The following is a 14,339-nucleotide window of genomic DNA, read 5'->3' as shown; positions in this document are numbered from 1 at the left end:
AATGAGCTGTTATCACTGTGAACAATGTTAAATTATTCTTCAGATGACCAGTTTATTTTTTAAAAACAACTAATTTTTTTATTTAAAAAAAATCATGCCGTTTTCGCATCATCCAGCTTTTTGATTGGTTAATTAGCGATTTGACCTATTTGACCTAAGAGAACATGGCGGATATCCTACAGCATCAAATGTTTATACGAGACCGGAATCATTCGCTTACGATGAAACTAAGTTGACTTTTATTTGTATTTCATAACCATTCAACAAATTTATTTTGTGTACATTATTATAATCACTACTGAGTACAGTAATAATCAACAATTCAGAAACGCAGCATGCCGAGATTTTTGTGTTTGTTTTTATTTGAAACTTCGTTTATTTAGAATATATTTTCGTTACCAATAAAATAAAAATCTCTCAGTCAATCAGAAACCCGGATTCATGCCTTTGAGGAAGGTCCCGTTTGAACGCTCACATCGGTTTTTTTTTCGTTTGGGGGAAAACTAAAACTGGTCGCAATTTTCGAATAAGAATGAGTCGGCAATTTTTAGTGGAGTCGAAAATTTGGAGGTAAATAAAACACCGAAACCCGGCAAATAAATAGGCGGTCAAATTTTTAGAGGGGTCGAAATTTTGGAGTTTTCGCGGTGTTAATTATTCCATTTCAATGAAACTTAGTACAAAGATGCTCTAGGACAATGTACAAACCTAATTAGTTTGGGGTAAAAATCTGTTCATATTAATTCCCTAATAAGCATAATAATTCATAATTTTTTGGTTCTGTTACATTGCGCAGACCTCATTAGTTTTACACTCAAATCTGGTCATATTAATTTTCTGATTTGCATAATTAGTTTTCAGCTAAGTAATTTCGAATTATATTTAATGTGTCTCCAATACTCTCAGCACATGGGAGTTCTTTCTAAGCTTTCTTTGATTAACTTATATTTTTGGAATCGTCAGGTTGTCTAGTACACAAATTTTGATGTTCCCATTGCGAAATTTTGTCCCATGACGTCACTAAGCGGCCATTTTGGCAGCCATCTTGGATTTTTTTACAGAAATCAATAATCGGTAAAACTTTTGAACCAAACATCCTAGAGAGACAAACAAATACATTTATCCATATAATTTGGTCATGGGAAGTTCAATGAGAATGTTATGTTTAATATTGAAGCAGCATAAATGCCCGAAAGCCAAAATATTGTTGGAAAATTAGTATCTTTTTTGGTCAATTAGCATGAGTAGTAAACATAAGTACACAATATTATGCATACAAAACAATATTTATTCACCAATAGATCTGTAACGTTAGTGAAACTCAAAAGCGTAGTTCAGTTAACATAAACGTTGACAGAAAAATTATATGATATTTTTTTTGCTACAGATTTTGGTAATGTGTTACGTTGCATTTAGTCATCATCACTTAAAAAATCTTCATAATCAATCTCTTGCTCCTCTTCTTCTTCCTCCTGATCATCATCTACAGTTTTCACCAGCAAGTCAATGAGAGAAGAAGGGAGGATTGGACCACATGACCACAATGGCTCCAAGATACCTTTCTCATTTTTTGTCCAGCCCTGTTCTGGATCATATGGTTTGGGGGTCCAGTAGACAGACTTGTCCGCTCGCTTGAAGATGGCAAGCCGATAATTTACACGTGCAACATGTGGAACAAGATTGTCCCTACAAGGTGGAAGCCTGAAAAGATCTACTTTCGATTTATTTGTCAGCTTTTCATCCTCCCTTACCATCTTCTTTAGCATGATACTACGTACTACATTAATATCTTTCTCTCGTTGGTGACCATATATCAGGCACGTGAAGGCTTCAATGTCATTCATAACCTCTGGCGCTACAGACCACTCATCACCGGGTTTCCTAGAAAATATAAATATGACACATTATGTTGCTATACGTTCACCAATTACTGGTTGATATGAACCACAATGCACATATGTATACACGAAAACCACTGACCTAAAGGCGGTTTGGTACTTGGGGTTACTTTGTAGCTTCTTCATGGGTCCCACCTTGCCTTTGCCTTTAAATGCGCTCGTTACATCCTCCCCTGTAAACACATACACGCCAAGCATCATGGTAAAGTAGTTAGGTCCTTTCAATTCTGCTAATTCACTGACATTCACTATCTGGCGATGCTTCCTAGTGCCAATATCAAGGTAGATTGTGAGAGGGATTGAATGGGCATGGTGAAGCAGAATGACGAAAATGTCAGTATCTGGTGTCCTTACTATTGCTGATTAGTACCCCAACTTGGCTGCATACTTCAAGTAGAGCACGACCCGTGTATCAGTCTCTTCCTGGTTTGATTTTAGCTCACCTATTTCACATACTGTTACCTGAAAAAACATCAATTTTACAAAATATATTTTCAAATATTGATATTATAGTTGCAATTGTAATGTAATTATAGTGCTGTCATTTAAGTAACATATGCATTGTTTGAATTTCAATATTACTCACATCACCATCTTTTGAATCCAATTGATATGCTATGCCTTCTACAACTACCACTGCCATGCCACTTTTCTCTAGGCGAGTTGCTGCTGCTTTGCTACTCCACACGCGTAGCAGGAGTTTACAGAGTTGTTGTTTATTCTCTTCATTTGCTAGAAAGACTTTGAAATCACTGGGCTTTCTTGTTGCTGGGCCTTTTATGATGTATCGCTGTGAAAAGCCACGGCGCAATCTCTCCTGAGCTTTGATGGAGTCAGCATGATATGAATCAGTTGAGAAGACAAAATTCTTTTTACCCACCATTTGATCCAGAACTTTGAGGCAAATTTCTCCAATTGTTGGAGGAATGTTTGTCAATGCATGAAACAATGCATTTCCATCCTGGATATAGAAGACATCATTTGGATAGGACAACTCGCTAACATCGTCTTCTATCATAAAATGAAGTGCTGCAGCCTTGTTAGTCTTATTGACGAATCCATCAGCTGTGCCTAGGCTGTGAGGAACAGGCGTTAGTGAGTACCGCATCAACTCATCAAGGTCAATAGGCTCATCCATCTGCTGTGACTTAATGAGTAGGACAAATGCAAGGTCACTTTGCTCACGGTACTGGATCAGCTGGAAAGTTGAAAACAGAAACAATGTCACATGTCACATACAACAATATGTAATATAACATACTATCTAATAATTGACTATTTATATTGTACATTGTTAGAGCTATGGGGTGACATACCTTTCCTTGTGAAGCAGTTAGCTTTACAGTTTTATTTGATGCTTCCATTGTCTTCAGTTTACATCTCGTAATGGAATCAAAAAATTGTGTTTCAGAGGAACCATTCACAAAACGATCTTGGATGAAAGATTGCTTGGCCTTCCTACCAATCAGCTCGGCATGAAGAACATCATATTTGACTTCTGAGGAAGCAGGAGCGCCTGATGCTAGGCTATAGAGATGGTCTTTGTCAATCAAAGTGAAAGGATTAGTGAAGTTGTGAATAGCAGCGATAGTACGCTGAACTGCTTCTTCAGACTTCTTGATTTCAGCTCTCTCCAGCTCACGATGTTTCCCAGCCTTTGGACAATCAGGGTCACTGATCAGGCCACACATCTCTAGCATTTTCTCAAAATACTGAGACCTTGTTGATGTTGTACGGCACCATCGTTGATAAGCACCAAACATCACCAGTGATTATTTTTGGAGTGAGGGAAGTGGAAACCTCATCAATAGCATGAGTTAGTGCAGTCTCGAGTTCCAAGCTGAAGTCATATGTCTCACAGTGACCTAGTCTGTTGAAAATGGTAGTGAGCTGTCTACTGCGGTACATGTGTCGTATGGTGGTGCCAAGAAGGATGTGTTTTGATAACTTCCACTCTCCTTTTGTTACAGCTCGACAGATGTCCTGAAAAATAAAACAAAAATAAGAGAAACTGCAATGACATAAAATCATTTTAAAATTATGGAGAACATTATCATTAAGACGTATCAGACTTAATATTACACACCTGGCCAATGGAAAGCACTATAAGTCTAGTCTTCTCACATATACTCATGTCAGCATCACCAGAGATCATGATATTAAGAAACTTGACTACCGGTAACTCAGCGGGAAGAAGTGCATCTGGTGAGTGCAACTCAAGATCATCTGCTGTAGGAGGCTAAGGAAGTGGTTGTGACTGATTGAATGCTTGATTGATTTTAGTACGAAGAAGCTCGGCCACTTCATGGTACTTGTCTTTTGATCCAAGCTTATATGCATATGTCACTGCATCTGCAACAGACATGTTGGTACTGTACACCAGGTTATAGGTGATACAGCCTTTGTCACCTGGATTGACCTTTGCAAAGGCGATTGATTTATGAATGTCATGGTTCTCAAGACAAGCCTTTAGCTACTCACTCCTATAAGCTGGATTATCAAACCCATGTGAATGGTGTGAAATATCCATGATGAATGCCTCTTACATGCAAAATGCATCTTACATGAGGACGCTTGCGTACATCTTCAGACACACTACCATTATCTCTCTTACGTTTACTTGATTTAGGCATGTTTGCCTACCACTACACTATTGTTCTATACTAGCTACGACTGTTCACAAGCACCACCACCAATTACTATATGTTTTACACCACACTAAACTCTGATGACAGAAAAAAAATATTGCTTTGATCACTACAAAATATGAAATACCATGCAATTTGGTATAAAAATATTACTAATTTGGTTATACAGTCCAATCTATCTATTACCTGATTTTATCACAACCAACACCAGACTTGTTGTGTGCCTGTGGATTAATATCCTCTGTATTACTGAAACAAATTGAATATACAAATGGTTACTATTCAGTTTTGTTGACCCATTGAAAGGGGCTATGATTTCCTTGGTTGACAATGCAAAATCATGCCACTTTAAATAAATGGAAAGGTTTATTAATGTACTGAGAACACAAACATACCTCATTTCAACAAAAACTCACTGAACTTTGGACGTATATCCAAAAATAACAAAATCGTCATCTTACAGCATGGACACGCGATAATACATGTGTACATCGATGCGTGTATATACGCGCACTCTACACGTGGCTGTCATTCGGTTGCATATACTAAAATGACATGTTTATCATTGTTAATGGTCAAACTGAATATACGTTACCGTGCAGGCATTTATTGAAAATTATACAGTGTTTGAAATAGTTATTGCAGGTTTAAATGGTTTTATTTTTTTAAAATCATACAAATAACATTCTCATTGAATTCTTCATGACCAAATTAAATGGAAAAATGTATTTGTTTGTTTCTGTAGGATGACTAGTTCAATAGTTGAACCGATTATTGTTTTCTGTAAAAATCCAAGATGGCCGTCAAAATGACCGCCCGGTGACGTCATGGGACACAATTTGGCAATGGGAACATCAAAATTCGTGTACTAGACATTCTGAGGATTCAAAAAATATAAGTTAAAAAAATATATCATTGGGGTGCATGGGGACCCCTATTTCCTACTAGACTAGATTGACCAGCTTTGTTATTAGTCCAAGAAAAGTGTTCCGCTTGGAATGTGCCTCAACCCCTCATTTAATATGCAAGAATGTAGAAATGTACCAAGAAAATTGTTTTTCCGGAGTAACTTGTAGTGTATTTTACTTATGAATTGTCGAAAAGTGCATGGAGATTTTATAAAAATGTGTGGATGTTAACAGTTGCGCAATACATAATGGACTATTTTGGGCGTAGCTATAAAATATGTCACCGAAGTACTCACATGTGTGCATGATTCCAAGATTTTGTGCTGTGAAGAGACGCCATTGAAAAATAAGTATTGTGTTATTTGTAGTGAGAATGTATTCAAATAGATTTATATTTATGAATCATGTTTCTTTTCAAAGTGTATTTATATAATAAAAATTGTTTATGAAAATGTTTTTTATACTTTTTTGATGGATTGAATTTACAAATGATGAGTTATTTTGTTAAACCATCACTCGAATTATGTGTTACGAATTTCTGATAGTTTAGGCTTTGTGTTTATGGGCTGTTCTTGCAGTTATCGATAAAAGCGAACGTATTTCGAAAGTTGTGAAATCATGGTACTGTTTTGGCATTATACGACTTGCAGTTCCCTTTTTGATAGATTTTGTGTGACTGGCCGTGGTGTTGGTAAACTTATTGAACTGTAGTATTATGTAAATCTATTCCAGGAAATCTGCAAGCAAAGTTTTAAATTGCAATTTTCACGCTGCATCATAACGTGGAATTGTCATCTAAGTATGCACAATTGTTTGTCTCGTGTTCCCCAGCGCATTTAAAAATCCCTTTTGAATTTGGGTGACTTTGGGTGACTGACCATGGTGTTTGTAAACTTTAGTCGAACTGTAGTAGTGTGTAAATCTGCCACAACGTGGAGTTGCCATCGTCTCTTGTTTACTAACTCTTTTAAATTCGTATGTGCATCAATGAGGACTGAAAAGTGATTTCCATTTACTTCATCTGTTATAAATCAACTGTATTAGCTTCCTTCGAACTTCCTATTGCCATCGGAAGTATGTCTACTGCACTCAGGGGTGTAGTGCGTATCGATCTTCTTGTATATATATATATATTAAATGAAACGCACGTTGTTAGTTTACTTGACTTTATTCCAACAATTCAGCTCTACTGAGATGATAAGTTTGTACAGTAAGTTGTAAGAACATGTCACTTATATTTAATACTTTGTATTCCTGTAGTACATGGTCTGGTCCAGCCTGGAGTCCGGCACAAAGTTTATCCAGTGTGTTAATATCTATACAATCATTATTAAATTAGAAACCATATCACAATGAACCAGAGTTTGAACAGGTAAGTAACAATGTACCAGTCATATCACAATGAACCAGAGTTTGAACAGGTAAGTAACAATGTACCAGTCATATCACAATGAACCAGGGTTTGAACAGGTAAGTAACAATGTAGCAGTCATATCACAATGAACCAGGGTTTGAACAGGTAAGTAACAATGTACCAGTCATATCACAATGAACCAGGGTTTGAACAGGTAAGTAACAATGTACCAGTCATAACACAATGAACCAGGGTTTGAACAGGTAAGTAACAATGTACCAGTCATATCACAATGAACCAGGGTTTGAACAGGTAAGTAACAATGTACCAGTCATATCACAATGAACCAAGGTTTGAACAGGTAAGTAACAATGTACCAGTCATATCACAATAAACCAGAGTTTGAACAGGTAAGTAACAATGTACCAGTCATATCACAATGAACCACGGTTTGAACAGGTAAGTAACAATGTACCAGTCATATCACAATGAACCAGGGTTTGAACAGGTAAGTAACAATGTACCAGTCATATCACAATGAACCAAGGTTTGAACAGGTAAGTAACAATGTACCAGTCATATCACAATGAACCAGGGTTTGAACAGGTAAGTAACAATGTACCAGTCATATCACAATGAACCAGGGTTTGAACAGGTAAGTAACAATGTACCAGTCATATCACAATGAACCAAGGTTTGAACAGGTAAGTAACAATGTACCAGTCATATCACAATGAACCAGGGTTTGAACAGGTAAGTAACAATGTACCAGTCATATCACAATGAACCAGGGTTTGAACAGGTAAGTAACAATGTACCAGTCATATCACAATGAACCAAGGTTTGAACAGGTAAGTAACAATATACCAGTCATATCACAATGAACCAGGGTTTGAACAGGTAAGTAACAATGTAGCATTTCAATCAAACCTGTTATGTCTATTGATATAAATATCTACTTAATGTACATCTTATTTTTTTCAGGTCAGATTGAAAATGGCTGACTAGTGGCCATTGTGTTCTAAAAAATGTTGTTTCGAAGCTATAACTTTAGCTGTCAATTATATTCAAACTTAACACATACATCATGTGACACATAATAACATGCATTGGTTTCCAATTTTGATTCAAAATGGCCGACTCGTTTCAGTTTTGTTTACAAGTAAACACATCTAATCATGGTTACCAAGGGATGCTGCACACGGTTGCCAAGGGATGCTGCACACGGTTGCCAAGGGATGTTTTGTTCCCGGTTGCCAAGGCACAGTCAATGTTCTTATTACAATTTGCATTTTATTGACAGGAAAGACAAAGTGGTGATGCACAACGATATAATGACTGTATACGACATGAGACAATCAGAGTAGCGGTTTGTAATATGTTAGAAAGCACCAGTGATCTTATTCCAGAAGAACTCAGGTAAACAACTCTACAACAATCCATCAATTTAATTGTTTCACTTTCACCAAATTTTATAGGTTTTCAGATAAAGTTTGTTTGCATGACGCTGAACCGATGATGTAATCCTGGCTTATACCACAGCTGTACTGTATGTCACCTTTTTTGTACCAGGTGTCAGTTCTGGTCATTTAATGCCACTGTTGTCACTGTTTGGTTTCGACAAATTCGCATTTGTTAGTGAATGAAATCATGAGTCTGATGTGACAACCACTATGCTATCAGTGATTGGTCTACTGTATGTCACTTTGTTGTTATCATGAGTCTGATGTGACAACCACTATGCTATCAGTGATTGGTCTACTGTATGTCACTTTGTTGTTATCATGAGTCTGATGTGACAACCACTATGCTATCAGTGATTGGTCTACTATATGTCACGTTGTTGTTATCATGAGTCTGATGTGACAACCACTATGCTATCAGTGATTGGTCTACTGTATGTCACTTTGTTGTTATTTGTTTCAGAGATGTAATGGAAAAATCGTTTCCTGAATTTTATGATTATTATATAGCCACAGTGAATGATAGTGCACATCTCTCATCTCAAGCCATGCAGGTAGGTGATCAGTATGGTACAGAATATACACAACTTTGTACGCTATTTCTTAACATTATTAGTCCCTGTTCATACAAAGTCTGAAAATGAGGACTTATAATTCGGTCTCCGTTCGTCCGTACGTCTGTCCAGAGTCATATCTCAGAATCCTTTGGACCGATTCCATTCATTCTTTGCATGTGCCTAGTACTTTATGTGTGACATATGCACATGCAGTGGTTTAGCGATTCGATTCGAAATGGCCGACTGGCAGCCATCTTGTTTTTTTGAAAATGTTGTATTTTGTACATGCTTTGTCAGTTTTCATTCAAATTTGGTACATAGATTATACATGTTAGGATACATGTTAGGACAATTTCTTTCGCAATTGGATCAAATATGGCCGACTGGTAGGCATCTTGTTTTGTTTTTTATATAAGGTATCTTGGACATGCTTTGTCAGTTTTCATTCAAATTTGGCACATACTTTATACATGTTAGGATACATGTTAGGACAATTTGTTTCACAATTTGATCAAATATGGCCGACTGGCGGCCAACTTGTTTGTTTAAAATGTGATAACTTGGAAATGCTTTCACTTGTGATCTATGTTTTTCTTTGCTATGTCTTAAACCGGAGGGGTCGTCACGCAACACATGTTTGAATTTGATGTAAATGAACAAAACGTTGTATACGCCACTTGGGACGCAAGTTTCAAGGACACGCTCGCGACAACCCCTCTGCTTTAATAGGACGAGCACAAAGAGAACTTTCAAAAATTTTACAGACTGTGTCATTTTCAATGACTTGTATGTTTAGTCAGTGCTGTCTGTTTATATTTTTAGCTCCGCTGTCGACGAAGTCGAGCGGAGCTTATAGTATTACTGATTGTCCGTCGTCGTCGCCGTTGTCAACTTTACATTTTCGACTTCTTCTTAAAAACCACAGACTGTATAGCTGTGAAACTTTCTAGGAAGGTACTTGGATGCTTCTCTCTCAGATTTGTTCATTTCGTGTGGATATGTTCAATTGTCTTATTTATAGCGAAAGTTTTTGTCATTTTTGGTCAAACGTGCTATTTTCTACTTCTTCTTGAAAACCGCTTGCCCGAATGCTTTGATACTTGGTATGTAGGTACCTTGGGTGGACCCCTCTCAGATTTGTTCATTTTGTGATGATATCTTTAATTCTCTAATTTTCATGAATATTTTTGTCATTTTTGGTAAAAAGTGATATTTTTGACTTCTTGTTAAAAACCGCAATTCTGATTGCTTTGATATTACCTATCTAGATACTACATGTGGACCTCTCTCAGATTTGTTTATTTCGTGATGATATCTTCAATTCTCTAATTTTCATGAATATTTTTGTCATTTTTAGTAAAAAGTGATATTTTCGACTTCTTGTTAAAAACTGAATGTCCAATTGCTTTGATACTACATATCTAGGTACTACATGTGGTCCTCTCTCATGTTTGTTCATTTTGTGATGATATCTTTAATTCTATAATTTTCATGAATATTTTTTGTCATTTTTGGTAAAAAGTGATATTTTCGACTTCTTGTTAAAACCAATTGCTTTGATATTACATATCTAGCTACTACATGTGGACCTCTCTCAGATTTGTTTATTTCATGATGATATCTTTAATTCTCTAATTTTCATGAATATTTTTGTCATTTTTGGTAAAAAGTGATATTTTCAATTTCTTGTTAAAAACCGCAGGTCCAATTGCTTTGATACTACATATCTAGGTACTACATGTGGTCCTCTCTCAGGTTTGTTCATTTTGTGATGATATCTTTAATTTTCTAATTTTGGTGAATATTTTTGTCATTTTTGGTAAAAAGTGATATTTTCGACTTCTTGTTAAAAACCGCAAGTCCGATTGCTTTGATATTACATATATAGGTACTACATGTGAACCTCTCTCAGATTTGTTTATTTCGTGATGATATCTTCAATTCTCTAATTTTCATGATTATTTTTGTCATTTTTGGTAAAAAGTGATATTTTCAACTTCTTGTTAAAAACCGCAGGTCTAATTGCTTTGATATTATATATCTAGGTACTACATGTGGTCCTCTCTCAGGTTTGTTCATTTCGTGATGATATCTTTAATTCTCTAATTTTCATGATTATCATTGTCATTTTTGGTAAAAAGTGATATTTTCGACTTCTTGTTAAAGACCACAAGTCTAAATGCTTTGATATTATATAAACTACATAGGTACTACAGGTAGACCTCTCTCAGATTTGTTCATTTCGAGATGATTTTGTTCTTTAATTATCTAATTTTAATGAATATTTTTGATAAAAAGTTATATTTTCAAATTTTTGTTGTAAACAGCAAGTCTGATTGCTTTAATACTATACATATTGTTCTTTTTCTAATGATATCTTCAGTTCTTTAATTGTAATGTTCATTGCTAACAGCGGAGCTATCTCAGCCGACAGGCTGCTTGTTTAACATTATACGTATTACAGTCTAGCTTTCATTCAAATTTTGATTAATTTTTCTAACATTTAACTGCAGTATTTGGTTGAACAACCGCTTAGGTCAAATTTGCAAACAAATCTACCAATTTTCCAATCACTTTTCACAACTTGACATGATCTTTTCAACAGATTAGAGCCACCATTTCCAACTGCATTATTTATACTGAAATTACGTGCAGTATTTGGTTGAACAACCGCTTAGTTAAAATTTGCAAACAAATCTACCAATTTTCCAATTACTTTTCACAACTTGACATGATATTTTCAATAGATTAGAGCCACCATTCCCGATTACAAATAGCAATGTTTTAATAAAATTATGTGCAAATTTTCATCAAAAATGTGGTTTGCTTTCACAAAATGTCATTTATATCCCCTAACTTTTTGTATGCAATGTTGTCTTTGCAAGTAGGCATTACCTATTTAAGCTGGTCTAAATATTTAATTTCAAGTTCATATACAAAATTTACTCAAGCCTAAAATTTGGGTAAATCTAAGGCCTGCCTTATTTTTCAATGTAAAATTATCTACTGTGACTAGTGATCTATAGTGTCTATTCTCGGGGATGAACATCTGGATATTTTCATTGCCTGGCAAACATAATGGTGAAAACGAAGACTGAAATCTATGTGAAAACTGTACTTTGGGATTCTCCTGAATAGTGTAACCCCTACATGTGTAATATATATTGTTTGTTCAACACTACTTCAAAGTTGAGATTGTGCTGTTTTGTTGACTTTAGCTTTTTTCACTGGCTCTAATTAATCTAATCTAATCCATATTGATGACCAATTCATCTTCCATAATGGTTAAGTTATTTCCTTATTCATATTGATGACTAATTCTTCTTTCATGATGTTAAAGTTATTTCCTTATTCATATTGATGAGTAATTCATCTTCCATGATGTTAAAGTTATTTCCTTATTCATTTCAGGATCCTTTTGGTGAGAAGCGAGAAAGATTCGAGTATGCTGCATTAAAGCTGGGAATAGATAAAATCAAGAGGCGACTAGATGAAAAATTAGGCGACAAATTATCTGACTTAGACAGCGATATGAGTACATCAGATACAGATACAAATAACGAACAATCAAACAGCTGATTTGCATATTCATGAGTTATATTTTCATTTGCCTTTGGCCAAAAATGGGGTGATGTAGTTCAGTTATTGTATTGTTTTGGTATTTAGATTATTTAATACTATGACAACAGGATTATATGTTCCAACATTTGATATTTAATAAATAATGCTTTTGAATACTTTTTATTAAAGGTTGACAACACATCCACTGAAACAAAAACATTTTCCCCTTTCTACCATAGGTGGTGCACTTTATTAGTATGCAAATTGATAACAGAAACGTGAGGCTAACCCTTTTCATCACAAATTCACAAAATAGTCCTGTTTATAATCTGCACTTTCCTTCAGAGAATTTTTTTGAGTAAAAACTAAAAATTGACTCAAATTGTGTCTGTTGGCTCCAATATTAGAATTCATTTCCAAAAATATTGAAGAATTTAAGAAAAAGTGTAGAACAATTTTGGCAAGGAAGTCTGCTGGTGAAAAGTTTCAAACTGACTTCTTGATGACGAGAAGCAAAATCCTTTTTCAGTGTAACCTCATTTGCATACATTACAATAATGTTAATGAGTTCCTTTTATGGTATTTACTGAGAGGTCTTCTCTTACATTATATGTACATGAATTTGCATAATCGTTATAATAATGTTAATGAGTTCCTTTTATGGTATTTACTGAGAGGTCTTGTCTTACGTTATATGTACATGGATTTGCATACTCATTATAATAATGTTAATGAGTTCCTTCTATGGTATTTATTGAGAGGTCTTGTCTTACCTTATATGTACATGAATTTGCATACTCATTATAAGAATGTTAATGAGTTCCTTCTATGGTATTTACTGAGAGGTCTTGTCTTACCTTATATGTACATGAATTTGCATACTCATAATGTTAATGAGTTCCTTCTATGGTATTTACTTAGAGGTCTTGTCTTACCTTATATGTACATGAATTTGCATACTCATTATAATAATGTTAATGAGTTCCTTCTATGGTATTTACTGAGAGATCTTGTCTTACCTTATATGTACATGAATTTGCATACTCATAATGTTAATGCATTTTTTGTGTTATTTAGAAATTATGCAGTGGATTCCCACCTCTCCTTATATGGAAACGCTATTTGCATTAAGGTTATACTTATGGTAATGAGCTACCATATATAGTCTTAGCTTTAGAAAGGAATGTCACATGATCGTAGAGCTGGCTGACATGAGTGACCTCATAGGTTAGTATTTTCCATAAATCGAAGGTAATTGGTTAATACAACCGATGATGTCATGGTTATCAACCAGCTCTTTGATAAAGTGATATCAGGTGATAACCTTTCGATCACATGACCAAATCCAAGTGAACTATGATTACGAATCATATGTTAATTATGTGTGACATCCGTGCAATTGCAGTTATGGTCGTACTGGTTTTCAATATCAACAGAGATGTTACTTTTCTTTGCAATATTTTTTTCAAAATAAACTTCATTATTATGAGTTATTTCACCACCCAAGAGATTGTTGTCATCTAGTGTGAAATTCTCACAGTGATAAAGACTGTCACACAATTTGATTTTCTCTCTGTACAGTTCAATCACACACTTTCACCACCCAAGATATTGTTATCTAGTCATCAGTGATAAAAACTGTCACACAATTTGGTTTTCTCCATGTACAGTTCATTCACACAGAGACTGATCATGTTTATCATGCATATCTCCATGTTTAGTGTGAACTATCAGCTAGTGATATTTTTACGCTAGACATGAGTATAGTGAATGTAGATGCGTGTAGATAAGTTTTTGGAGCCATTCTCTCTACCATGCTGTTGCCAGAAATGAATGATGGATAATTGATTTGCTACCCAACCTAACACCCAATCAGCAAGAAGCTTGTTGACAGATTCTTTCAACCAATCAAATCATCACTTATATGAATGCTTCAACTCTTGTTCAGTT

The 14,339-nt window shown here is 35.1% G+C and overlaps 1 pseudogene across 1 annotated transcript in view; it reads left to right on the top strand.

Annotated features, from left to right (window-relative positions):
* LOC144352215 (ubiquitin-conjugating enzyme E2 Z-like) overlaps positions 1-13,895 on the top strand; it is a 30,556-nt pseudogene extending 16,661 nt beyond the window's left edge. Inside the window, exons 6-9 of the transcript XR_014927854.1 lie at positions 6,715-6,826; positions 8,112-8,227; positions 8,735-8,825; positions 12,240-13,895. The product of XR_014927854.1 is annotated as a ubiquitin-conjugating enzyme E2 Z-like (transcript). The remainder of the gene's footprint in view (positions 1-6,714; positions 6,827-8,111; positions 8,228-8,734; positions 8,826-12,239) is intronic.
* The last annotated feature ends 444 nt before the right edge of the window (positions 13,896-14,339 follow it).

Source organism: Saccoglossus kowalevskii, chromosome 20 (assembly GCF_978046115.1).
Source record: "Saccoglossus kowalevskii chromosome 20, keSacKowa6.1, whole genome shotgun sequence".
Taxonomy (NCBI): domain Eukaryota; kingdom Metazoa; phylum Hemichordata; class Enteropneusta; family Harrimaniidae; genus Saccoglossus; species Saccoglossus kowalevskii.
This window is presented reverse-complemented; position numbering and strand designations above follow the sequence as displayed.